Here is a 26815-nt window from a genome sequence, read left to right on the forward strand (position 1 = left end):
AAAAAAAGAGCTTGTTGAACTATCCTGATGCTTAAAAATTCTTTTTGCCTCATGGGAATGTGGAAAAACAATAGAGCATTTAAGCAATGCTGCAGTTCCCCTTGCCCATGCTCAAGGTGGCATTTAGATCAGTAAAGGCAACATTCTTTCCAGTGTGAAAGCAGTGAAGAGGGTTCTCTATATAAATAATTTACTCTATGAAAGTACCCGAATTAACGTATCACTGCCATACTAACCACAACCAACCATGTCAAAGCACTTTGTGTGGTGGGTTAAAATTCTTGCCTTAAATATGGTAGCATAGTTCATAACTATTTTAAGTAATCTTAATGGATTTTAGAATTTTGGCTGCCCTTGCAGAATTGTCAGAGGTCACTCTTGAGTGATGGCTGCAGTGTAAAGTTTCTTTGTGACCTTTGGGACAGTTTTAAACCCTGAGATCATGACAGCAATCTTATTTAAATGCAAGAGAAGAGGTCAGGTGGAGATTAAGTTTCAGGAAGATGGCTAGTGACACCACTCCTAGTTGGCAGAAAGGGGACTCCAATTCCTGAGCTAGGATTGTTTTGTCTCTTCAAACTTAAATTTCCTTCCCTCTAATAGGGAAATGTAAAAAGATTAAAATAAAAAACCTGTAATCAAATATTTAACTTCATTAGTTTTCATATATTCTTTTTGTGCACATTCTTCTGTATTGCAAGCAGTGCATCAGGACTGCCTGAGCCTCAGCATATTCTTCCTGCCTTCAAGCTATGCTAATAGGCCTCAGAAAGTAGAAACGGTCTTTTTTTGGATGTTTCAGATCAGTGTCAGTGTAGTGACGAAATAGAATTAGTAAGTGGAGAAGAGCAGCTAGTCCATGCTAAATTTAAAAATTTAAAGCTCAGTATCTCTACAGATGAAAAATGGAAGAGCCAGAGGAACCCTTTACGGACACAAATATAAGGTAAGCGCCTCTTGAGAGCCAGTGGGCTGTAGGGTTTGACTTTATTACTGCCTTTAAAAGTCTCCCCTTTGAGCAAAAGAAAAAAGGCAACAGGAACTAAGCTTTGAAAAGGGACTGGGATGTAGGAAGACTGAAGAAACGAAGCACATGGCAAGGGGTGGTGTTTATGAAGGAAGCTGGTTGTGTTTGGGAACTGGTGGTATTCACTGTTTGAGGAGCTCTGAAGGAATAGGGTGGGTATCTCAATTGCAGGAAGATGAGTTGTGTTTTACACTGCTCTGATTCTGCCTGACAGTGTAGGATGTCAAAAACAAGCATGGCAGAGACCTGTTAATGGGCACCTTGACTCCAGCAGGCTGAAGGGGTCTCACTGGTGCCTAAGTAGAAGTCTTCTCAGGGGCCACAAAGGCAGAAGCACTCCTGACTGGCCTTGCAAGGGTACGCCATCAGGGACAGACAGGGTCTAGGCAGGGAGTATGCTGTACTGGGAGACATCTGCCATGCCTTCACACCTGGGTACCAAGTGTGCTGTTCTGGGTGATGTTTCTTTGGATGTGTTGTGAGGTATGGCTTCTCTCAGGCTGTAGAGGGAAACTCATCTCCCAAGGTTCTGTCTGGTTTGTCATTACTTTGTGAAGTCATAAAAGATGAAGGTTTTGTCAGAATATTTTCTTGTCCTTTCCTTCTTTTCACTGAATGTTTTGCTCTCTTTGCCATTCTGCCGTAAGAAAGAGTACATCTTTGGTTTGAGCTGCAGTTCTCAGTGGTGAGAGCCTCAGCTGTGGCTGTGCCTCGAGCCAGTGCTTTTCAGGGTGCATTCTAATTCAGTTGACTGCTTTTATTTTGTCCTTCAGTAATTTGATCAATAGTCAAAACCTGATTGTTTTCAAAGGCAGTGTAAAGAGAGTGTGGGAGGAAGAGCAGGCAGTGCAGAGAGTGCTGGAATTGCAAGCTGGGATACAGGGGGACTGAGCTCTTGAGACAGTGAAACAAAGTGGGGGGGTTGGTGAAACTAAGCTGTGGTGTGCTTCTTATGGTGGGGGAAAGTTCAGATAGCTGTCAGGAAGGCAATTGCTTTTGGAGTTGAATGCCAAAGATTGTGGCTCAGAAATATCAGTAAGCAAGTTTGGACTGTGGAGAGGGTGTGGAGGGGAAGACTACAGCCTGGGATTGCCACCCTATCCATGAAACAGTGGATGGTTACTTCCATCTTAAAGAAATGCAATAGTGGGGTTTACTGCCACCCAAATACTTTAAAATACTTAATTTTGTCATGTGACACAAATTTCTCACTCTGGGATTATATAGTAGAATTACACACTAAATTTATTATTTGATATTTGGTTGCTGCACCTCGCTTTTGACCAAGTAAATTAAAAAGTTACCTTTTCTATAATTATAGCAATGTTGTTTTATCCATGGGTCTTACCACTGGTACCATTATGGATGGGGAGGTATAGAAGTCCAGGATATCTAGAAGCTTTCACAGCTTCTGAGCAGAAACATTTTGTCCTGTGCAAGCAAATCTACTATGGAGAGGGTAGGCTGTGATTCTTGAAGGCCTGGCCAACACATTGACTGAGGAATGTGCATTTAATAGGTTGCAAGGAGACATGCATTGTGTTTAAATTCAATGAGCCAAATACTCAGCTGTTCCTATTTCGTGTTAAAGCATAGAATAGAGGGAAAGATTGTAAGGAGGAGAAGGGATTTGGAGAGGTTGTCTGCTGTTTGCTGAAAAGCCATTCAAGACTGTAATGGCAAGAGCTTGGTTGTGGTTGCACATGGCTAAGGAAAACTTCAAGAGGCTGAGCATTTGGTTAAAACATACAATATGCATAAAAACTTAGGATCAGACCTATGATTTAAGTTTACTGTGACTGAGAAACTGGCTGATATTTAATTCTAAACAGAAAAAAGAAATGTTTCAATGTATTGGCTATTTCCTAATTATTGGGGCATGTCCTCTTCAGCTTCAGTCTATTATCATTTAATTCAGCAAATCCTGAAACTTTACAGCTGGAAAGAGCTGCTGCAATTTCCATTTATGTGGCATGAGTACTTTGAGACTCAAATCTAGCAAGTGGGAAATTAATTTTAAAAGAAAACTTGCTTGTATACATCTCTTAGACATTTTCTCCCGCTATGCAATCAAGAATATCTTTACTTTGATAGTTTAGTCTTCTGTTTGCTGTGTTATGTTCCTTGGTGTTCCCTCAGCCTATTGTGCTTGATTTCCTTTTTATTCTAGGTGCAGTATTTTCAGTAATCAGAGGTATTATGTTTAATTTTCTATTATTTGAAACTTTTCTTTTTACTGGAGCTCCAGCAAAATTGTTTACCAGAGGTACATACTGTGAAGTGTATTTTCCCGAGTTTCCCATGGGTGAAATAAATTGCTTCATGTGGGAAGAATGGGAAGATAACATGATGCATTCACTCTACAAGAGATTTTTAAAAGTATTTTTTTATTTGCAGTGGAATATTCAGCTTTCTACCTAAAGTTAGAAAGCTTTTTGACATGTACTTTTTTTTGCTAATATGTTTGTCCTTTCAGAAGAAACTGAGAGCTTAAGACTATTTCCAGGTATGTTGCCTGTCAGTTTAGTGACTGTCAATTTAGTTGTATCAGACATCTGAGTATGGATTCATTTGCCCAATAACAAACACAAACAGCCCCTCTTTCCTGCTGGGCAGGCACAAAGGCACATTGGGGAGCCTCTGAGGGCAGGGCTGTGTGTTCTGCCGAGCTGCCTGTCCTGTGTGCCTCCTCACCTCTGCTGCATGACAAGTCTGAAGCAAAGGGAAATTTCAGTGCTATTACCATGCACTCTTTCAGCTGGGGAGAGCTGGGCTGGAGACCTGTCTTCTCCATTTTTAATGCTTCTGCTGTGTCTTTATATTGATACATTTCCTAGCATAGAGATATTGAAATCATCTTATTTTCTTCTCTTTTTAAGAAGTGGATGGGGGCCCATCAAGCAGTCTGTCAGCTGTCCTGTTTTCCACATGGTCTTCTGTGGATATGTCTGCACAGTGTTTAGAGCAGGAGTGCACTTTTGAAGAAGGAATGCATGTAAATACCCACACACAGGTTGTGTACAGCAGATCACACCATACACCTTTATAGCTCCTTCACAAATCAATGTGCACAAATGCTGGAAGGCTACTAGTTTGGATATTTGTCACAGAGAGATCCTCTTAATGGTAATCTTTTCTTTCACTTTTTATAATATTGGAAAAATTGTCCAAATTAATACTGAGTTTTGCTTGATGTATTCTCTGCCAAGGTTGGCGCTGGATTGTTATGAGCTCCAAGTGGTTTTAAAATCAAATTTTCTTTGATGACAGAGACACATTCTAAGCTGTGTGCCTATTTTCTTTCTTGTGATATTCCATAAACACCTTTAATGAGCTGGCAGATTACACAATAATGAATTGCCCTTTCAGTTTGCATGGGAAAGTTTATCTTTTTGCCAGAGCAGAACACAGCAGAAATGTTTATTTCATGCATTACAAAAAACCAGAGAAATTGGGACTGTGAGTCTGAACTCCAGATTCTGTGCTTTTATAAGCAAAGTCTGTGCTTCCAGGTTTAATGTAATAACATCTTTTTCTCCTCTGCCTGCAAATGGTAATGTTTCAGACTGGAAATCAGCATTATATTCTTGGTGCTGCCACTGATGGTTGGTGAATTGCTGAGCAAGTCCTTCTCCCTTCCTTAATTTACCCTGTTGGATGTAGTGCCTCTTTGCAAGGCACTTTGAATTCTGAATATGGAATTGCCATGCTAAATGCAACTTTATTTGTTATAAGCTGGTTTGGAATAATACCACGTAGATGAACCCAGGGATATACAGAATGAAAAGGAAATGGAACTGCAGAAATTTTTGTCATGTAATTGAATTGCTGCATAAGGGGAAGACAGTGATTTCCCCAGGTAATTATTTCACAAAGTGCTGAGATGCTGCATGCAGCATTCATAATTTTGAAACTTCTGCATTCTCACAGTAACCCAGTCATGCATTAAAATGGAAGTGTGGTACCTTTTTGTTTTGGTTGGAATTTTTTAAGCACATCTTCATTAGTGCAAGTTTCTTTCCAAATCAGCAGAATTAGTGTTGCGCCATTTAAAGGTTGCAATGGATTCCAGCTTTTGGGTTGGTATGTGTCTGCATTGCTTCAGACAGAATAATAGCCCAGCAAATTAAAGTTAATTAAAGTGAATTACCTGAAAAGCCAGGAGTTCAGGAGTAGTTGTTTTTTCAGTGGTTCTGTCTCCCTTGAAGCTTTTTCTTACCACCTGTAGCTTGAAGGATAATACAGAAATCACTTTACTTTCTATGGATTATTTGGAAATGTGAGCATTAATGGGATTGAAATAAATTGGTTTTCATTAGATCAGATGCCTTTTCACCACTATACTGTGTATGTGATATATTAGAAATGCATGTTCAATATGTCACTAACAGTCATTTTATTTTCTAGATAAATTTGCAAATGGTATTTATTCCTGTTTTAGGGACCATTTCTGAAGTAACTGGGAGAACTTTACACTTCTTAGTCTTCTTTATAGACATAGCAAATGCTTCTATCTAACCTAAAACATCTTACAGTATTCAAATTATTTTCTGAATATCTTTTTCTTCTTTCTCACTCCTTCTGTTGAAAGAAATCCAAATTTATATTTCATTTGGCAGCTACAAATATAAAAACTTATCAGCAAGAATATAAAATTTGAGTCTGACTATCTAAATTAACATACTTTTAAAAAGGCCTAAAACTGTGGAGCTTAAATATAACATGTGGCTCCAGATTGGCACCGGACTGTTGAAAATCTCTGGAGTATAGTATTAATGTTTCAAAATGAAAAGTGATATTTCTTTATATATATATATATATACATGTGTATTTCCTTATTTGTGCATTCATAGGCTAGACTTTACATTTAGAGTGAAAACATCCCTGGTTTCATGTGTGTCTGTTTCTCTGTTTCAGCTCTTACCTTTTATATGAAATTAGTTTTGCCTTCTTACCATACATTCTTGTGTTATGCACATATTTCTATTAATTTTCTATGCTGTCTTCCTATCATAATATTGACAAAAGAATGAGTGGTAAAGAGTGCAAATTACAGAGAAAGAAATGTCTTCAGTGCTGCATATTTTACCATTACACTCAGTGACAACAGGGAAGCTTCTTCCTATCCCCAGTCTCATTACCCCAATTATGAACCAGTGTTGAATGTTTTAAGATTCAGACACACTGTTGCAAAAATAAACACTTCATTGATAAAGCAATAAGGTTATTTTCTCTTTTAATCTTTGTTAATCAAGACCTTTGTTCAGTTAAAGCCAGTGATTTCATTGCAATAATTTTATGCTGTGGGAAAATAATAGTTTGACTATTATTATACAGTGGGGTATGTGGTATTTATAGAGATAAGTTACAAACTCTTAAAACCAAGATTTTTAAATTGGAAGTGTTGACACAGGCTTCATTCTGCTGGCATAATAAATTCTATTATAGTATTCATTATAAGAATTTCCAGTCCTTTTATAGACTATGAAGCCTCTGGAAAGCAAATGAAGTAAAGAATTACTAGACTATCACAGAAGCTCCTCACAGTTATTACTTAAAAGTAGCATATGATTTGGAGTGTTACTTTTTCTTTCCAGGAATATTTTCCTTTTCTCCAGACAATGGGACTTCAGTATAACTTGATTTGTTTGAAGCCATCTTTTTTTGGAAAAGAAAATCAATTTGACATAATCTTATTGTTAGTTTTTGGGGGAAAAAAAGATACAAAAGCCTTGTCTAAATAGCACCTTTTGATCCATCTCACAAATGTGTGATATTTCTAATATTTTATTATTTTCTGAATCCAATAGGTGAGATGTGTGAGCTGTCTTTTTATATAAATCATGGTGCACCACCTTGTTGAAGGGTTCATATGCATTTTCACCCACAAAGAATTTCACTATGCGTAAAAGCAACTCCCACACATGTACAGCTTTAATTCCTTCTGTTTTGTATCAGTCACTGCTAGAAGTAAGTATTTCTTATTCTTATCATGTCTGCAGTTGCAGAAAATCATAGGAGACATTAATTAGCATATAAAACATATGATATATTTCACATTACAGGAAAGAGACTGAACAGAATATTTTGATTCCCCCATATTTTTCTGTAGATTCAATTTGGTTGTCAGACTGGCACAGGCTGGAGGAGAGGTTGTATTGTATTGTATTGTGCCATATTGTATATATACATATTTCTATAAAATAGCCTGAATCTTCACAAGAAAAAGTGAAAAAAACCCTCAGGCATCTCACAGATACTAGCAGAAAGATCCAGGTGGACAGGATTTAATGTTCTTGTATGGGTATTTAGTCATGGATGAAATTTCTGTTAAGAAACTGTGAATTTGTGATGTACGCATCATAAAAACTCCAGCTCTTCTTCTGTAAGTATTGGGTGTCCTTGAAGTTATCCAAACATCTACATGGAATCAGGTATATCAGGTGGACAAGACAAGATATTAAGTCTGAGGAACTGTTTGGATGTTCTTTAATGGACCAAAAAGTATCTTATGGCCGTGGTGATGACCTTCCCAGAAGACAAGGGGAGGGTATGATGCTAAATGCAGCACTGGGTGACAGTGGAACAAGTTGCTGTATTGATTAAGACCATAGTAAGTTTCCCTCTTCAATGAGAATTCTGAGAATTTTTTTATGGCTGTTATTCATGTGAGAGGGTTAAGTTTGTACGAAGAAGGGAGATGGGGGCGGTGTCCTTGCTTGCTGCTTTTAATTCCCAGCATCCCCTTTTTAGCAGTTATTCTAGGAAACAACTTAGGAAGTACTGAGCTATAAATAATATTCTTTTACACTTAGGATAGAAGAGGGAAGAAGGTGTAGATGTTTAGATCACCGGTCTGATACTGAAGCAGGTCAAGCCTTCAACTCTAAGCTGTGAGAGCTGCCTGTATTTATTTAGGAACAGACAGCTGACAATTTATGAGTGGTACATGCAGGCCATCTTTAGCTCACTCAGTAGCTCTTGTATTTGTTCGACTTGGCAAGTACAGTGTTCCTTTCACCATTCCATAATACACGTCCCTTTCCCATTTATGTGTGCAGGCACGGTAACTGAACAATGAAAGTTCACCAGAAGTAACATGGATGATGTGATTGCACTGTGAAGATGTAATAACCCTCAGAATAGCCAATAAGTGTATTTCCATGGGCACTTGTGCACATTCCCTATTTCAACTATTATAGTCCTGAAATTTCAGGAAACAGTAGTAAAATATGTAGGGTCTTGGTTTAACATGTGCTAAAGCTTGATGGTCATGCAGTGTTTTCAATTGATGTATTCAGTTTGTTAGTAAATAGAGGGATGTTATAATGGTATCCTTCAAGCCTCTTCAGACTGTCATTGATGTCTTGTGTCTGTGTTCTGTCCAAGTGCTATTCTGTCAGATTTCTTAAGACTGATTCTTCATCTGTCTGTATTCCAGGAAATTTGTAGGCAATCAGACTAAAAAGATAGATTCTAGAAATGCAAACTATTTCAGGTGAAGGTCTCGGTGGGAAGTTCAGGAAAGAAATAATAGTTATTAGGAAATGTATTTCCTTTGACTAGGTGCTATAACCTTCATATGCCCTGTGGAGCATATTTCAGTGAACCACTTCAAGGGAAAAATAACACAGGAAGCTGACTGAATAATGCATATGTCAGATTCTCTTTCTATTTATGTTTGCTTTATTTGGAACAGAAAATAATGAGTTGAGGGGATAGGGGAGATTGATACCTCAGGGAAACTGAGAGAAAGGTTAAATGACAGTAAAATACATAGGAAAAAATTTATGCATGTGTATTATATATTAATAACATATAATCAGTGAAAATATAGGAATTTTTAAGAGATATTCAGTAATTTAATAGCTGAATAGATTATTTAGGTAAACATGCATGTGAATGTGGTCTGTAGCAGTTTCTATCACGCATAAAATTATATATCTAAAAAAGTGAAATTCCTATCTTAAGAAACCAAAACAGACCAGTGCTGAAAATCATGCACATTATTTATGTTGTAATTATGAGCACAAAATAAAGCCTTTAGTATTTATATTCTATTTATTCACATTTAACATTTATTTGGGTATTAATATATGTAATACATTTTTCTGTCTTTAAAATAGAAAAGTAACTCAGAAATAAGCTTTAAGGGAAATGGAGGAAATTGTGGTTTTTATTTTCTTTTTTTTTTATGAGTCAATATTCATTCAATCATATCGTGAAGAGATTGGAATTATGAAAACTCTATTTGCAAACATGAATTTGATAAGAATTTATGATGGATCTTTCTCTGTTCTTCTCACACTTGCTTTTGTCACTTCTTAGGAGAAAATACATTTAGAGAACAGAAAATCCTAATTATAAAAGGTTCTAGCTTCAGGAGTGCAAGATGCTTTAATCATTCTGAGTTATAATTAGATTCTGCAGCACCTACATGATACATCAGTGCCATGCCAATGCCTTTTTCCTATCAAAGTGATTATACCAGAGACAACAGATTTATTCCCACTGCAGTGTTTCAATATGCAACCCAGGCACTGACAATTCCACCTACACCAAAGACTTAGGAGAATTCTTGACTCATTCATAACCGTGAACAGCACGCCTTAGATGTGAATACTTCACCCACAGTGAAGAATTTACAGATTTACATGGGTTTGAGGAAATTGGATGGAAAGCACAGGACCTGCACTGAAGTTTCTTGAAATTCTGTTGTAGGGAACATCAATATGTGGTATAAGTAATTAATGGCACATAACAATTACTATGTTTCTTCTTGTGTATCATTTCATTCCCAACAATAGCATCAAATTAAGACTGAATGCTTGATTGTTGAAATAACAATTATTCATATCCCTTTAAGATGTGATGTGTCATTGGGTGAGTCATAACATCCTTGTGTCTTTACATCTATTTTCTACTTATAAATTTATTAGTATTATTTGTGCTGGGTTTTTTTGTAAATCACTGAAATTAAGTTTATATGTGACTGTTGCATTTTTCATTGTAGATAATCCATCTAACACTTGAGTATCCTGCACACAAAATTAATAGGAAAGTCTAATGTGGACCTTAAAATAATTCAAATATTCTGACAGTTCCAGAATGCTACTTTTTACATTTTCTTTCTTTTCATAGGGCAGGGAGGCAGGGTTGTCACAGGGTGGTATTAAATGTAGTATTATAATTGTGAACATCACTGATATTGGCAAGGCTTGTTCAAAGAAGACTGTGACGTGTTTCCAAAAGAGATCAAGTCTAGATCGGCCTGCTGTCTTCTGACAGAGGCTGTGCTTCATCCCCTGCACACAAGAGCATTGATAATGGTACTAATGACAATGAATCCACCTTGCTTTGGTGCACAGTCTCCCTAAGGATCTCAGTTCTAGTGCTTTACTAATATATTTATTGGTTTTCTTCAAAGATTCTGTATCAGCTTATCCCAAGGTGGAGGAGAGTCAAAGTTGCCAGACATCAAACTTCCCAGGTCTATTTTAAGCTCCTTATAAGGATTATGTATTGGTTTTGGTGAACCTTTTAATATTGCAGAATTCTTGCAGCTGTGTTAACTGTACAAAGCCATTATTAATGGAAAAATATATTTATAGGGTTGTCTAGTCTGTGTCCTCCTCTTTTGATATTTCAGTCTGCATGCCGAGTGATTGACACTATAAAAGGAGCTGCCAAAGACCTGTCTTTTGTACCAAACATTGGCTTTTTCTGTCTGTTAGCTCCTAGCAAATTGTGAAGGAATGAAAAAACACCTCTCCTATGAGGTCATTGCTGTTTATGCAAAAAATCATAGCAACCTCTCCAGCCACTTTGCTTCCTTTCCTGCCCAGTTGTCACTATACCATTGTAAGAGCTGCTCAGTGTGCCAGGGCTGCTACCCATCTGTTGGTAGCAGCTGGGTGGTGTGGCATTTGATCCAGTCCTTTCCCCAGTGAATTCCTCCTAAAGCTCAGTTTTGATCTTTCTTAAAGAACTTCGCTGTCAGCAACTCATTGTCACTGGCACATTTCATGTACTTGCCAAGGGCTTTCTTCTACAAAGGCTTAGAGATGGGCTCAGTTTAACATATGTAACTAGTCCTACTACAGTCAATGAGACCTCTTAATGTTCATGAAGCCCCTGTATAAGCCTTTGAAGAAGGTTACTTAAAAAATCTTTAAATATACATGTTTTTATACACAGCATTGAACTTTCCAAGGACTGCTGCTCTGGGGGAGATTATCTGGCTCATGTTGCTGCCTGGAAGCTACACAGAGCCCTGGGTTATCTGTGTGCTCTTTCTCACAGATCTTTGTCTTGTCCACTCGTGCAGATGAGTGAGTTGTGCCTCCTCGCTGTTGAGATATTTCCGTGAGCTCTGCAAGGTGGATGGGCTTGGTTAAGAACTATGTTCAGGTCACACATACTATGGACTGCCATGTCCATAGGTTTGGGATTTCTAGGCAATTGCACCTATCCACCTTGTATTAAAAAGCTAGCATTATGCTAACACACATGATCAGTAGCACTGTCCTACCTCATACCTGGTGTTCCCAGACTGTTTGAAAAAAGGAAAAATAAGAGCATCTTCTGTCCCATTTTTTCTTGGGAATCAGTGAGATTTTGTTCAGATTTAAATCTTTTCCAATTCTTTCTCCTCCATAAGTTTTCTAACCCTTAGCTTATTCTAAGACAGTCTTGCCCCACTTCCAGTCAAGCCTTCAATTGTTCCTTTTGCCTTGGGAAAAAAACTACTATCACCTAGACACAGACAAAATCATTGACTGGTCAAATAGTAGGCAGTAATCTTGTCCAATTTACCATGCCCGGAGCAGAATGTTTTTTCCAGATCAGACATAACAGTAAAAAAAATTACTTTGTGATGAAAATGTGGCCAAGCATTGATGACCCCTTGTTCTATCTTTGGGTCAGTAAGGTTTTCAAGGAAGGCCCTGTGGTTTGCTTGCTCTTATTATTGCACATTGTGCTATTAATTCATCTATTAAAATACCTATTAGTAGTAATGATAAAGAGTATTAATGTCCTCCAGTGCTTTCAAATACTTATCATACACATCTGCTGAAACACCTTCCCAGAAGCTTTAACTATAACACATTATTGGCAGAAATCCATTTGTTGCTTCCTTTCACTGCTTTCAGCATCTTTCCTTTAGAACTTTTATGCATCTACTCTTTATGTATAGCTAATAAGTGTTCCCAAATATGTCTCACTGCTAAAAAAAAAAAAAAAAAGGTTACAGGTAACAAATTAGGACAAATAAGGAGAAAATAAAGAGGGAACCAACATTGAAACAATGTTACAGACAGAGAAACTGAAGCTGATAGCCCATGCAGTGTAACTAAGTCTCACTTAGAGCAGTTTCTCTTTTCTGGAAAACCAGCAAGCCTCTCTTCACACTAACTCTAATGTTTGTCCAGCCTTGATTTTGGCTGATTCTGTGCCTTAAAGCTATAAAAAGCAGGGGAAAGTAGGGAGGGGAGAACAAAACCCTTTCATACAGCTTTTCATACTGAAATGCCTTAGCCAGGGTCAGAGCTGAGACAGGGAGGATGGCAGCAGCCAGCAGACAGATCAGCTTCAGGATCTACCACCTCAGGCAGGAAGGAGATTAGATAGCTTGTCCCTTATCAAGTCTGAAACAGAGTGAAGAATGAATCAAAATCTGAATCAATATCAGTGCCTAGCACTCTTCTTGAGTTTTCCATTTAGTGGTCTTTTTCACTAACTGGTTTAACACTTGAACTGTGCCCACAAAAAGTACCTTATTTCTTTCTCTCCTTTATTTTTATTTGCAAACAGCTTTATATACTTTTGGTTTAATTTGTGTGTATACATCATGCAAACTTAGATTACAAAATGAGAGAAAAATGTAAGTATTCAGATTTAAAAAGCAGCGTGGAGGTTTTCAAGTACACAATAGACAACTTGGCTTTAAAGACATTTCTACAATGTTAGAAAAAAAAAAAGAATGTTCAATTAAAATGGTATAAAATCCGAATGTGTTTCAGTTTAAAAGGGCTATTTTTGGGATAGAGAAAGCTTATGTTCAAATTATGTTATGTGTGGCCAAAAGTATAGAGGCACCATATAAATGACTATATATCAAAGGAAGTACACTGTGTAATACAGTTGTGTGAGAGAAAATAATATGCCTAAAAGTTGACAATAAATGGCTGTCTGGAGTATTTAAAAAATGAAGAAGTCTAGACTTCAAAAATATGTTAATTGAACCGAGTCTTTTTTTAAATACAGACAAATGTGTAATAAATAAAGTTGGCATTTACTTTCAAAACAATGCTAAAAAGCGTTCAGAGTTAAGTGATTTAGAATAAATGGCTCTGGATTATGTGGCTATCAGAGTAATAGAAGGAGAATACTAATTAGCACTCCACATCTTTAATACTGTACCAGTCCAATTCTCTCCTTTGGTAATTCTTTATTGTAGCCATAGTAACAAAAGAAGAAAACTTAAGCCACACAGACATTTGCAATTCCTTTTATTTTTCTTAAAGAAGTCTTAATTTCTCTAAGAAGCTGTTTTGTACTTGTAGCACTTGTAATTATACCTTTCTACATTTAAATATGACAGCATATCCTTAGGCATTAATTCATTCCTACATAGCTCATCTAGATTAAATTTTTAAAAGCTTGCCCTTGCTTTCATTATTTCATGAAGAGCCTTTCAAAATAAGCTGCAGTATTCCGAACTTGAATATATATATATATCTATATATATAATGACAGTACTTACCTAAAATAGAACAGTTATTTTGAAGGATGTTCTTTTAGATGTACTTTTAGAAATAGTTTAGAAGATTTTCATGTCAAAGCAAAAGAAAGTTAAAGAAGATAGTGATTAGGAAGCTCCAGGAAAGGTCTTAAAACATGTAATGAATCACAGATTAGTCCAGGCTGGAAAAGGCCCCAGAAGATCTCTAGTCCAACTTGCCACTCAAAGCAGAATCAGTCCTGGGGTCAGCTCAGGCTGCTCAGGGTTTGATCCAGCTGGGTCTTGAAAGCCTCCAAGGCTGAAGGCTGCACAGCCTCCTTGGGCAGCCTGTTCCACTGCTGAACTGCCATCAGAGTAAAAGAGTATTCTCCTGTTTTCAGTGGGACCTCCCCCATTTCAGTTTGTGTCTGTTGCCTGTCACCCTGCTGACATGGACTGTTGTGGCTGTGTCTTCGTGCTAAATTTACCATAAGCACCATGGGCTCTGTTGGGTCCCCTGAAGCACCATTCCTTCCCCCAGATGAACAAGCCTCAGCATCTCCTTACAGGATGCCTGCACTCCTGCTCCAGTCCCAGCCATCTTGGCAGTCCTCCATGGAACTTGCTGCATTAACAATGCCTTCCTTTACTGCTCAAGAGACCTCAAACCAGACACAGTCTCCTAGATAGGGCTGACAGATGAAATTAAAGGCCACAGACTTTCCCTTGCCACTGCGTGTTCCTGATTATACAGGCCCAAACACTGCTACCCTTCCTTACTGCCAGAGCGTGTTCATCTTTAGATGAGAGTCCACCAATGTCTTCTCTACAGAGCTGCTCCACAGCTTGTACCACTGCAAGTGTTTCATATGTTCAAGGGGTACAACTTTGCAATTGTCCTTGCTTTGGTACTTAGAGTTCTTCCCAGCCCATCCCTCCCAGCCTGCCCGGAGCTCCTGGATGGTGGCCATGGCTTCAAGCAGATTGGCTGCATGCACCAACTAGGTGTCCCCTGAAAGTTCAGTAAAGATGAACTCTGACCTCTCCTTCAGGTCACTGAAAAATGGTGTTCAACAAGAGAGGTCTTGAAAAAATCACAACTGGCCTCCAGGTAGAGCATGTGCCATTAACCACCCACCCTTTTGCCCTCAGGGCCCAGGCAGGTTTTCACCCATCTAGTAGGCCACCCATCCAGACCCACCACCCATAATGTTCCAATTTGGGTATCAGGATGCTGTGGGAAAGGAAAATGTACCTCCTGAATTTTTTTTTTTACCAGAATTTGTATTTCTAAACTGCAGGAAAAGTTCTTTACTAAACAACACTGCAATATTTTAAAGTCACAGTTCTATAAGTATTTACTCTGACAAAAGTAGTTTTATGTTTTGCACATTGTATATAATACAGTTTGTTGATTTATATACCGTAAATAGAATAGTGTTTCTTCCCTATCTAGTATAGCAACATGAGTGAAAAATACCAGAGCTACTCAAAGAACTTGTTCTTATCATAGTCTAAATCTACCATAACAAATGCATCATCCTGTCACTGATCACAGCTTTTTTGAGAACGATTTCTATTAAAATATTTCATTCCTCTAGTAGTCTGTGAAACTGTGTAGGTGTGTGCAAAACAAAAATGGTCAGGGAATGGGAGTTTTTGCTTGGGAGACCTTAACAGTTTTTGAGGTAGGAGCCTTAGAATATTTGATATGAGGCAAGATGGGTTTTCCAAGCTATAAAGAGACATCTCTCCTCCATAAATCCTTGATGGGTGCCATCCCTAACTGATTTGGTGTCAAGGATGCACAGATGTGTGCTCCTGTTAGATTTCAGGAAGCATCTCCATCCTTGCACAATTTTCTTTGCCACCACAGTTAAAGGCAATTGCAGATGTGACCCAGAACCAGGCTGCAAAGAGCAGCCCAAGAACCAACTTTGTCAGTGCAGGCAAATAGATTTAGGCCACTGGAGTCTATGATGCAGTCATACTGAGCCCCTTATGTTATGTGATTGGAACCCTGCCCCTCAAACAAGAGCTGGTACCTGAATATCTAAGTCATGTAGGTTGTCCCTCTTTTCCATTCTTGGCTCACTTCTGACAGGTTGTTCTCTTACACACCACCATCTTTTGCAGTGTGGATGTGTAATTCTTTCCATCAAGGTATTTAAAGTCATATGAAATTTTCCTCCCTAAAATTTTGAACTTCTTTAACTAGGATTTTCCACCATATAAGTAATCTGAAGAAAATCAGGACTGGATGAATCTGAAAGAACAAAGTTGCCTAATATTTGCTTTAAGGATCTGTGTTCCAAATGGCAGTGTTTATGACTCCTTGAAGTTATAAAAGGGCCATGTAAATTTGGAGTAAATTTGAATTCTTTAGTTGTCATGCATTTTTCTGGGCCTTCACACTGACATGGCTGCCCAGGTTCTCAAATGGAGAAGGCTTAGCTGGAGCTGGGTTGGAGGGAGTGCAGACTGAACCTGCCTTTAGCCACCTGTTCATGTCAAAATCCCTGTATTTCCTGAAGGCTTTGAACTCTCTTTCTTGGGCATCCCTGAAATAGCTTAGTGTGGAGTGACCCAACCATAATTTACATTCAAGCCTGATTTGAATTCATAAGCAAGGCATTCCTCAGTCTCCTTCACCTGAGGGGCTCTATCCAGCTGGCATCCTCCTAGCATGACTAATGGTGCAGGCTGTGCATGAAGCACAGCAGCAGCAGAAGGTGATGGGAGTCTCCATTCATTCAGGAGTATGGGTATGCAATGCGGGTTCAAGCTCTGCCTGGCAGAAGGGGTTTAGGTCCATCTCTCCCCCCAATCTTCCATGTAAAAACTCTTCTAATATGGCTTTCCTCTGTGAAAAGCTCCACATTTAAAAAGAATATGTAGGAATAAAAGGAATACTTATTTTCATTAGTGGAAGGAGGTGGGGGAGAGTGTGCACAGAATAGTCATGTTATTTAGGTGTCCTGGGGCAGTTAGAGCTCTTGCCTGGGAAAGGGGGAAGGCTGACTTCCAGTCCTTGCAAGTGGTTATTTAAAAGCTTTACCTGATGCCTGATTAACAAAAAAATTAGGAACATTAGCCTCCTGGCTATTCTAAGTCTCAAATGGGTGCCTAATTCTATTCACAGGCTGAAGAAGAAAGACATGTACCTGCCTTGGTAGGAAGTGTACTCTCTTGCTTGCCCCTCTTTCTCCCACCCCCCCTCCATCCCCACCTCCTTCTACCAGGTCTTTTATATCTTTTCTGGATTTAGACCCTGAATATAGGCTTCAGTCCTTGCATTCCCAAGCTATATTGATACCAAGGAGCATGAAATGAGATTTGCCTTAAGGCACAAAACCCCAGTGTATGCATTTAAAAAGCTTTGTGTGCACACAACTGACTATTACAGTGGTATTTGAAAATGAACAAAAATGTATGTTATTATGCACATTTGATGGCAGTGGGTACAGAGCATACAAACTAGAACAGGCCTTGTGGCTTGTGTGCTCATTCAGAATCAAAAGCAGTCAACAGAAGAGGCTAAATCAAGATAATTTTGCCACTTAAGATTGTTTGCGTGTTATTTGGTAGAATCACTTTTCCTAAGACACTTTATTGCAAGTGCCCTTGAAAGGCAAAAAGCGCTTAAAACACTGATATAAACGTAAATTTTCACTTAACAGAATGTGTGCGCTGTTTGTTTTATTAAAATGTCATTTAAGAAATATTCTTACTGAGGACGTGCACTCAGTACATTAACAATAAAAGACGTGCCCAATCTTTATAATTTTCCCTGTATAAAACTTGAATGAGTAAGATATTATTGCAAAGAAACTCCACCAGGATAAGATTGTAGGGGTTCGAGTAGCATTCATCTAGCTCAAGCTATTGTTTACACTGCTCAGGGCATTATCCAGTCCTTATACCATTGGCTTCAGGAATAGTTGGGATGGGTGTGTGGTGGCTGATAAGGGTGGATCCTTGTCCTCTTTGTGTATGGCAAAGTCGGTACACAATCTAGAATTTTAGTGTTGAGATAAGCCAATCACCAGGGATTCAGAGAACTCTTTGTAAAAAGAGATCTTTTTTGTTTAAGTAGGACTACACATGTGAGAAAAAACATGCAGTAATCTATCTGTAGGTTATAACAAAGTAATTTAGCCAACAGGTTGTTTCTAATCAGCTTGAAGCAGAAAAGCTGGGAATTGTCCTGCAGCTAAGGGGGGGATCAAGATGTTGAGAGATTAAGATTTATCACCGAACTATATTTTCCCAGATTTTAAAGAAACTGAGAGGTCCTTTTTTTTCACTTGTAACACCATTATAAAAGTATCTAAGACAGTCCATTATCTCGGACACTAGATTATCTTGAAACTTCAGAAACTTGAAAGCATGTTATATGGGAAGTGTAGTACTGCATAAGCACTCAGACTTCAGCCTGCAAAATAAAAGAGAAATTTAATACTTCAACAGTATTAACATTGTATTTACAGCTGCTGCTGCTGCCCACATGGAAAAATGTTTCCCAGGGGCTGAGATCAAAGGTACTGCCAGTGTGACATACTATGGGACTACACCATAATGATTTTACAGTTTTAACAGATTGTTTCCAGTAAAAATGTGTGTGATAAAAACTGCAGGTGTTCATAAACAGGGAGTGAAGGATTTTTTTATATTAATACAGGTTGCATTTTAAATTAGCTACTTGCTTCAGCTGTGCAACAGCCTCATGTCTGAAAAGTAACTCCTTTATCTATAATTTTCAAAGAGCACATATAATCCAAACATCCTAGAATTTCTGTGAGACCATGAATCCTGTGTAACTGCTACCCTACTCTTTTGTAATCAACAAATAGGTTGACAGCAGTTTGTTGTCTGATATGGAATTTTAAATTTAGTTTTTGTAAGGCTGCTAGTTCATGTAAGTTGATGTACAATTGGAAGGTTCTCTGTTGAAATTCAGGCAGAACTCTCACAGTTATTTTACTTTTCAGAATATTTTAGCTGAAGGAAGGTAGGCTGTCTCTCTCTGTTTTACTTTGCCACCCTGATACTCAAGAAGGAAACATCATATCCAAAAGGACTTAGAAATGGCAGCCCACTACTTGCCAGATGCTGTGGGTACGTCACCAGAATGGTGCGCAGGCATTTAGCCTTCTGACTCTATTAATGTTAATGAGAGTCAGGCAGTTCAACCTCCATATACCAGGCTCTAAACATACCCATTGAAGTCTGGCAAAGAAGCCCTGAGGCTTCCTTGTAAAAGTCTTTGAAACTGCTGCTCTTCTCCTGTAAGATTTGTGATGGAAAAGAAGCCAGAAAGCTGCCCGCTATACAGAGACTTCCATGCAAAAGCTGTGCCTGAATATAGATAGGTCTGGTGTTTTGCCATACTACTAAAATCAAAGTGCTGTGAGGGGAAGAAGGGTTATGTGAGAAGTACGTGCTTCCCATGGGCAATGAACTGAATGGCTTTGCAGAGGCAACTCCAGGCAGGCATTTTCTTTACAGATTATATTGAAAGCTGCTGAGAAACACCTGAACCAGGCACCACAGTTCACATCCCCATCCCTGACAAAGCATTGCTGATTTATTGTGTTGTTCTGGTCTGGTGCAAAATGGCTATATAGCCAATTCATCTCTCTTCTGGGAGTGTGGAAATCTATTCATGTATTACAGAGGGCTGACCATAAAAAGCTCCTCCCTCAGTAGGGAAAATAAGCACATCCCTCCTGTCCTCAGTTATGTGGGGAGCAGGAACTGGGGGAGCTGCCCTTACAGCAGCTGATGAGCTAGTTACCTGTGAGAGGAGGAGACTTAGCCACATCTGTGAATAAGGACCCAGGGAGCTCATTCTTCATGCCTTCTGCCATGTGTGGTCTTATCTACAATGAAGTCTGAAGGAAATATTTATCCCCATATAGATATTGCAACAGGATCACAGATGGTGCAAAAATAGTTTCTGGGATGCAAATAAAAAGGGGCAGGAAGCCAGCCTCCATTGCTTGCTTACTTGTACCACCATAAGTGTGATGTAATGTAAGTCCAATCATCAGAACTACTCTGTGAAGGCCCAGGGAGAAAAGAGTCGAGTTCTTCCTTACTTTGAAAGATGCCTTAAATTCCTTGATTCTTCAAATGGATAAGTGAAGATAGATGGCTCCAGATTAAGGCAGTTTGCAGATACTCTCATACATGCTCAGAATTGCCGATTTTTTTAAACAGTGGCCTATTTTTTCACTTCCTGTATTTCTCCAGCTGTGTGGTCCCCTGCAGACTGGGCTGCCTTCCACAAGCCATAAAACAACCTGAGGACTGCCCTGATTTAGGCTTGTTTAAAATTCTCCTTGACTGCAGTCATTGGGGAGAAGAGCAGCGGTGCAGGGTGGCAAAACCCAGCCACATTGCAACCAAGAACCTGACCCCAAGTTGGTTGAGTTTAATCAAGTGCCATGCAAGACATGTCGGGTAGCAGATTTCATGTTAGGAAAACTCATTCAAATTCTTCTTGGTAGCACAGAGTGGGTATTTCACTGTTTACTCCTTTGTATTTATTCATACAAAGGGTCTTGCAAAGAGTGTATCTGGCTGGGTAAGGGGAACTAACTTGGTGCTTTAGGCTGTAACTGGATCCCTGGCACAGGCAGAGGTCTCTCCTTGCACGCTGTCCGTGCCTTTACACAAGCAGTGCTCTCCATGTGCTGACACAGGAGCCAGCAGGAGTGCTCCTGGTGGTCCATCCACGTCCCCCACTGACCACAGCAGAGAGCTGTAGGATAGATGACAGCGAATATGTAAAAGTCCATGTGTCACACTGTGTCCCTTGCCACCATGTCAGGACACATTTCTACCTGTGCTATCCTAACCTGCAGGATATAGTCTTCATAGTCTTCATAGTCTTAATTTACTTCAGCAGCAATTTTACTCTCTGGAACAGTTCCATCTGCTGCCAGTCACTGTCTCTGGAGTAAGATACTCTCACTCTTTTGCATGTAAATGGGCATTCTATTTTTAAGGTTTTCCATTTTTTTCTTGAATCAACACAGTAGTTTCTATTTTTCTGCTGCTTCATGCTTTTTTTCTGGCTCCTACAAGACATCTGGTGAACTAATATTTCAATGGATAGTATTTTTGATTCTTCAGAAAACCAGTAAAGCATTTTCAGAGGCAAGGATGGTACGTATCTTTCTGTGTGCGCTTCAGAAATGCAAGCTTTCTCTTTTAGGATACCATTCAAAAAAACCCAGACAAACACTTTATCAGCAAGGACAACTGAACTTTCTATTTGACTTCCTAATGCTATGACAGTTGAAATAGAACATCACACAAATTTTAAAATGAAAAATTACAAAGCTAAAAAAAGACTCGATTTGTTTATACTGTTTTTTCAAAAAAGTGTGATTATCTAAGAAGTAGTGGTGTGAGTTTAAGATTGCTTTAAAAATAAATTTGCCTTCATTTTTTTGGATACTGGACAGCAAGGTATACAGTCTCAAAGTAATACTAATATCTTGTTCTTGCAGCAGAGAATGCAAAAGCCACCAGTTTGTGTTGACCCACTTCCTATTCAGAGAGGACACATATTACAACTCCAACCAGTAAGATTAATTTCGAATTCAATGGCTCAGAGAGCTATGATGACAACAGAGAATTTTAAAATAATGTTTTCCTCAAAACATAGTACTCCCTGAGCTGTGGATCAGGTGTTGATCTCAGATTTTTGCTTGATAAACCTTGACACTGCCATTGCCATGCTTTACAGGCTACTCGGGTCTTCAGTTTGGTTCTGCAAGATTCCGTGTTGTCTTTTTGAATTTGGTTACTGGCCAAATTACAAAGGTGAATGAATTTCCATTCACCCAGTGACCCCAGATTTTTTCCCATCATCTTTGAAATTAATTATGCTACTGGCTGGGTTTACTCCACTTGTTTATAGAAGAAGGATTTCAGGAATGCACAACTGTGTTCAGCACATGATTTTCTATATGTCCAGTTTGTCTTATTGAATAAGAGCTGAGAAAACATCAAGATCCTGTGATCAAAATTAAATCCTACTGCTTATCTGTGCTAGAGTAAGATTTAAAAAAAAAAAATTAAATCTAATGTAAAATTTAAAAACTTCCCAAGTTCTTAAAATCATAGAAATTATTGTAAGAAAAAAAAATAAACCAAATTAATTTCTTGTTCCTCCTGGCAACCTACAGTAACAATGTGAAATACAGTTACAGTATACAATAAAATTTCCAGGTTTTAATTTTGCTTCTTGCATCAGTACTTTTAAAAGTTAGTACAACTGATGTTTATACACACTAATTATTTTTTAAATTATTATTGAAAATCAGCTTTATTGTTTTGTTTTACTGTTTCATTGTGAAGAAGTAGAAATTTTCCTGTATCAGATGTTTCAGTTTGCAAAATTGTGTGAGCTTACAGTTTTCATAACAGTAACAAAGCAGGTTAATTTACCATATTTTGAAGATGCAGAATAGTATAGTTTTAACTAAATTTCAGCAAGTATATTTTTCAAATGGAAAGTTGAGCCATCAATCATTGTCAAAAATTTTTCACAAAAATATGCATCTTCTGCACTTCTAAGCACTTGTGAAACTAATAGTTATGAATTCCACCACTTCTAAGCTGAAAACTCACATATTTGCTTTACAGTTGCTGGTTAGTATGTGATGTAAGACTTGACGGATCTGAAACTCATCACTATTTGAAATACTCCAATACTAAGCCATAGATACGTTAATTTCCTAAAAGTTGGCAGTCTGGCATCTTCTAATATGTGAAAGGCTTAAGATTTCATTAGACTCTTAAAACAGGCACACCTAGTGGCCATATGTAAAGACACACGGATCATGTAAATGATCTGAAATTGGAGGACAGATACAGTAATGTTGTTTGCTAAAAGTTTATGAAATAGAACATAACAGCATTATATGAAATACTTGTATTTCTGTCAATAATTTACTTGTGAAGTGGAACTCTCCCTTTCTCAAATCTAATTTTAAGAATTGTTTGTTACACTGTCAGGATTTGCAAGATAAAAAAATTGTAAGTATTGTGTAAATAATTTAGTTTTCTGTGTAGTAAAAAAGTGTCATGTATGTTTCCTATCACATCTGTGACAGGTAAGAATGTTTGTATATTTATTTTCTGCAGTTCATGTTTCCCCTTACTTATATCAGTTGGAAAACAAATAAAGTGATGTAAAGTTTTCTAATTGTGGTCCACTCCAGAGGAGACCTTAGAAGGATTTAAGATGTTAAAAATATTTATCAAAATGTTAAAAAAGCCTCTTTTTTTTTGACACCTAAACTCGAATTTGCAACACCTGCATGCTCCCTGCAGGTGTTTCTTAGGGCCCTGCATTTAATTTCTATGCTTGGCTGGGCTGACCTCGTCTGGGGAGTTCTAGCAAGGCATTTTCAACTTCTCTGAAATCTGGGCATTGGCTACACAGCTCCTGGCAATCCTCCTGATCTGTTGCATATGCACACAGGGACTGCCTGCAGGTACTGACAAAATCTCAGCTTAGAAGGACATATATGCCCTTTTTTTTGGTTGATTTTAGAGCAAAATTGATGCTAGAACTGGTGACCAGTTACTGATGTAATAGTAATTAATATACTAATCTAGAAAGACAAGGCATTGATGCTCCCTCTCTCCCTCCCTATGCTCCCCTCTCCCCCTGTTTGCTGGACTATTATTTTTGGAGGCCTGCTCTTTTAAATGCAGCCAGACAGAGGCAGGTGGGAGTTCTGGAGGAGTTATTTAGCTGTTGGGTGCGATGACATTTTGGTGCTGCTCTTCAGCTGATAGAAGTTGCAAACACTTGTTGTGCTTCCTGTTCCTGCAAAGCCCTGGGCATTGCATTTTCCTGTCCTTGCACTAGCACAAAGACCTTCCAGCAGATGCAGCACTGAGAAGTTTGCATTTCTCTTCTCCTTTGCATTCCTGTGGCAGTGAGGGATTTTTGTTTTGAAGAAACAAGTTGCTGAACTGGGATCTTCATTGTCAAAATAATTGTGACAATGTCTTCATTGTCACTTTAGATTAAGAAAATCTGCAGTTTGAGAAGGCTAGGGGGAAAAAAACCCAGTAGAATATAAATGTTTTAAAGCATGTAAAAGTAGCCTTGGAGAAAGTTAAGAGATTATTTAATGTTTTTGTAGTTTTATGTCTAATGGGGGATGAGGGGCAAGGAATAGCATTGTTAGGCCTACGGGCAGTCCACCTGTGCCCTGTATCGAAAGTCAGCAGCTGCTTGTGTGTGGCTCTGCATCTCTCTGGCTTTTTGTTTTGTCTCTGTGTGTCCCATATCTGAGTGATCTGTGTCTGTGGCAATTTTGAAAAGAATGTTCTGTGGCCAAGATCCAGAAGGTTTTGAAATGGCAATTTTGAAACTGCAGCAACCTCCGGTTGCCCTTAAGGAAGAAGCACTGTAAGACACAGATAGGTACTGTTTTCTGGCACTCCTTTTCCAGTCTCCTTTATTTCATTTCATCAAATTTAATAAATCCAATGTCAGTGAATGTGATAATCTGGGAAGTACAGCCAATCAGATACTTAGTGGGATACTAAGCTGTGTTTAAATTCAGTTCTGTTCCCAAGACAAAAACCACAGATGGTTGTTTTAAAAGAACGGACTAATTGTTCCCACAAAATGTGACTGAAGCATATCCACGCCGTCAGTGGCTTGTACCCTTAACAAGCTTCTCAGAAAGAAAACACTGTTGGAACAATAACCCTTTAAAAATCTAGGTAGAAGCTGAAATATTTTATCAGGCTCTGGAAAGCTAAGGCTGAAATTCCTTCTTTAATGGCAATGTTTGACCGCTACGTAACTGTCTCCAGTGGGAATGCTTTAAGCCACGGAGTGGAAAAGTATTCTGTGATAAAGCACTCTCAGTTTTGCTTGTGGAATTGTTCAATTAGCCATTTAAATAATGGCATATGTAATATAAAATAACAAGTGTGGTTGGCCAGTTATCCCTATCCTGAATAAATGTTCTAATTCTTAGGTTGTGCCAGTACATTTGCTCTCTGTGGACCCAATTTTCTGACATTGAGTCATTGAGTATAAAATAACTTACAATATCTTTCTTTTTCACTTTCAGTGAAGTACTTTTCCCACACAAGCGCTACTTCTGTGGAGAAAGATGTCAGAGAGCACTGTAAACCTGTAGAATTTACTTTTCATGTTCTATCACCTTCAGCAGAGATGGGAATTTAGAGCCAGGTTTTGTTCCTTGGCCAGGTGTTCCAGTAAGGGTGCTTCTGGTGTAGAGAATGCCCCTCCTTTCTCTCCAGATACGTGGGATTTAGCTAGAGAATTGGTGGTTTGTTTTTTTTTAAGAACACAAGTGAGAATGATAAGAAAAAAAGACCAATCATGGGCTGAGAAAACCTGGCAAAGAAGGGGATCACCTTCAGAGATCTTGGCAGGGCTTGGGTCTACGCTCTTTGTTTAGCTTTGCCAAGGTTTGGGCAGTTACAGGCAAGCCCAGAAGATCTTTCCCTTTGTGCAGAAAGAATGTCAGCCACCTCTTTAACCCCTTCAAGAAATATGGGTATCACAGAGGAAGGTAGGAGCCAAATGAGATTTCTGAGTATGAAACTTTCAGGCTGGTGTGGTCAAGTTGCCCGAATATCTTTATGCTTCTTCTAAACTGATACCACAAACTGTGCCTTTCTAAAATGAGGCAAATGCATAGAAGTGGGTGAGTAAAACAGTGTTTCTGCAAACCTTTGCTTCTTTACTATTGTCAGGAGCCTTTTACAGCTCAACAGGGGTTTTTTGTGTGAGTTACTGGTTAAGCATAGGAACAAACATAATGGTTTGGAGCCTGTTAAATGCATGAATATTTCTAAGCTACTCCTGTTCTACAAGGAAAGTATTTCTACCTCCACAGATTTGATGTGCCATGTTACGTACAGCATCGGGTACTTGGAATGGTTTGCCTGACTGTATTTCAGAAGAAAGCAATAAATCACAGTTGGAACTACAAATGGTTTCTTGTTCAAGTTTAGCCATTTCAATCATTGTCTTCAGATTTATCTACTGACTCACATATTAGGCAAAATAAATTCCTCTCTTTTAAGGGGGCAAAATGTCATTACATTTTGGACACCATAGCCGTATGACAGGGACACCAAGAAAAACTATTCGCAAGCATTACTTTAATACTATTTAATGAGACAAATAAATTGGCAAAAAATGGTTTTTATTGAAGTAAATGTTTTGATTATTTAATATCAAAATTGGGAGAAAGACTTTATTTTAAATATTTGAAGACAACACTTCAAACTTAAATTATAAATAGTCAATTCATAAGGCTTTTTTTTTTTTTTTTTAATGGTGGGCAATAATGATAGTACCTATTTCTAAGTAAATGGAGAGAGCATTGAATTTTGCTGAGTTAGTACTTCTCACTATCACTTCAACTGACCTGTACTTTAGTAAGATTTTAATTGCCTGGGATGTTATTCCCTTTTAACATGGTTCAATTAGGTTCAGAACTAGGGATTTTATTTTTTTTCCTGTTTTTCACATCAGCTGCAAAGTAGATGCATATATGGCTATTTTACTGAGAAGAATGAAGAACTAAGCTTGTTAAATCTGCTCCCTAAGCAAGCAACTCCCCTCTTTTATAGAGATGCTTTTATATTTGCCTTCTATTGCTTTTCCTGCCAAAGGGGTTTAAAAAAAATGTTTAACCCCTTGAACAGCAGGGTGATGAAGTGGGGTATGATTTGCCCTCCACCTCCATGCTCTAGTAAACTATAATGATACAGCTATATATTCTATGGAGCCAAAATCAACATTCCAATACTTTGCATGAAAAGTCATCTGCAATCCTATGACACTGTTACAATTTTTATTAGTCTTGGAAAAGGGAAATTTATTGTCTTCTTTTACAAAGTCTTGCAGGAGTCAGTGATGTATGTAATTGGCAATCAAACTTCAAAAGCTTTTGCAACAGTAAAATATCACACAGTTTGAAAACCACCAGTGGTGGTTTCAATTTCTTTTTACTTATTTTTGCCTTCCTTCAATTAGG

The 26815-nt window shown here is 38.3% G+C and overlaps 1 long non-coding RNA gene across 1 annotated transcript in view; it reads left to right on the forward strand.

The window, feature by feature from the left end:
* The first annotated feature begins 504 nt into the window (after positions 1 to 504).
* LOC309572861 overlaps positions 505 to 26815 on the forward strand; it is a 62257-nt gene continuing 35946 nt past the window's right edge. The window contains exon 1 of the long non-coding RNA XR_014226391.1: positions 505 to 946. This is a non-coding gene — a long non-coding RNA (uncharacterized lncRNA). The remainder of the gene's footprint in view (positions 947 to 26815) is intronic.

Source organism: Coloeus monedula (assembly GCF_965178545.1).
Source record: "Coloeus monedula genome assembly, chromosome: 5".
NCBI classification, from domain to species: Eukaryota; Metazoa; Chordata; class Aves; order Passeriformes; family Corvidae; genus Coloeus; species Coloeus monedula.